General features: G+C 42.6%; 1 pseudogene; it reads left to right on the forward strand.

Moving 5' to 3' along the window:
• The first annotated feature begins 791 nt into the window (after nt 1–791).
• LOC126471650 (5S ribosomal RNA) lies at nt 792–910 on the forward strand (annotated as a pseudogene).
• The last annotated feature ends 1,058 nt before the right edge of the window (nt 911–1,968 follow it).

Genomic DNA, 1,968 nt, shown 5'->3' on the forward strand with positions numbered 1-1,968 from the left:
ACTTCAAAGTTTTTATTCCTCTCCCTGAACTTTAATTCCTACTCCAAATTTTTCTTTGGCTTCCTTTATTGCTTGCTCAAAGTAGAGATTGAATATCATTGGAGGTAGGCTACAAATCTGTCTCGCTCCCCTGTCAACCACTGCTTCTCTTTCATGCCCATCTACTTTTATAACTGCTGGTTCAAATGGCTCGAGTACTATGGGACTCAACTTCTGAGGTCATCAGTCCCCTAGAACTTAGAACTACTGAAATCTAACTAACCTAAGGACATCACACAAATCCATGCCCGAGCAGGATTCGAACCTGCGACCGTAGCGAACGCGCGGTTCCAGACTGTAGCGCCTAGAACAGCACGGCTACTCCGGCCGGCGTATAACTGCTGTCTCGTTATTGTGCAAGTTGTAAATAGCCTTTCGTTTACTGTATTTTAATCCTGCTACCCTCAAAATTTGAAAGAGAGTATTCCAGTCAACATTGTCAAAAGCTTTTTCGAAGTCTACAAATGCTATAAACGTAGGATTGCCTTTCCTCAACCTGTCTTCTAAGAGAAGTCGTAGGTTCAATGGTTCCTACATTTCTCCGTAACCCAAACTGATCTTTTCCGAGGTCAGCTTCTACCAGTTTTTCCCTTCTGCTGCAAATAATTCGTGTTAGTATTTTGCAACCATGGCTTATTAAACTGATAGTTCAGTAACATTCACACCTGTCAGCACCGGCTTTCTTTGGAACTGGAATTATTATATTCCTCTTGAAGTCTGAGTTTATTTCACCTAACCTATACATCTTGCTCGCCAACGGCCTTGCCGCAATGGTAACACCAGTTCCCGTCAGATCACCGAAGTTAAGCGCTGTCGGGCTGGTCTAGCACTCGAATGGGTGACCATTCCGGTCTGCTGAGCGCTGTTGGCAAGCCGGATGCACTCAGCCCTTGTGACACAAACAGAGGAGCTGCTTGGTTGAGAAGTAGCGGCTCCGGTCTCGGAAACTGACATACAACCGGGAGAACGGTGTGCTGTCCACACACCCTTCCATATCCGCATCCAGTGACGCCTATGGGCTGAGGATGACTTAAATTTGCCCTCTGGCCATCCCTGCTTAGCCATTTTGCACTTCCCGTCAGTCTCATTTTTAAACGTTTGTATTCCTTTTCACATGCTTCATTTATTACATTTTGATATTTTTTTCCTTTCATCAGTCAAATTCAATACTCTCGTGTTATCCAAGGATTTCTACGAGACCTCGTCTTTTTGCCTATTTGATCCTCTGCTGCCTTAGCTATTCTATGTCTCAAAGCTACCCATCCTTCTTCTACTGTATTCCTTTCCCTTGTTCTTGTCAATCGTTCCTTAATGCTCCGTCTGAAACTCTCAATAACCATTCGTTCTTTCAGTTTCTCCACGTCCCATTTCCTTAATTTCCTATCTTTTTTTCAATTTCTTCCGTTTTATTCTGCATTTCATAACCAGAAAGTTGTGGTCAGAGTCCACATCTGCCCCTGGAAATGTGTTACAATTTAAAACCTGGTTCCGAAACCTTCCGATGTCTCCAGCTCTTTCCCACGTATAAAATTTTCTTTCATGATTCTTAAACCAAGTGTTAGCGATGATTACATTACGCTCTGTGCAAAAGTTACCAGGCAGCTTTCTCTTTTATTCCTTTTCCCAGTCCATTTCATCTACTATCTTTCCTTCTCTTCCTTTCCCTACTATTTAATCCCAGTCCCCAACGACTACTAAATTTTTGTCTCCCTGAACTATTTGAATAATTTCTTTTATCTCATCACACATTTCTTCTGTATTTTAGTCATCTGCGGAACTGTTTGGCATGTAAACTTGTAGTACAGTGGTCAGCACGGGCTTCGTGTCTGTCTTGGCTCCAATAATGAGTTCGCTATGTTGTTCGTAGTAGCTTACCCGCATTCCTATATTGTTCTTTATTATTAAACCTACTCCTGCATTGCACCTATC

This window comes from Schistocerca serialis, chromosome 3, assembly GCF_023864345.2.
Source record: "Schistocerca serialis cubense isolate TAMUIC-IGC-003099 chromosome 3, iqSchSeri2.2, whole genome shotgun sequence".
NCBI lineage: Eukaryota > Metazoa > Arthropoda > Insecta > Orthoptera > Acrididae > Schistocerca > Schistocerca serialis.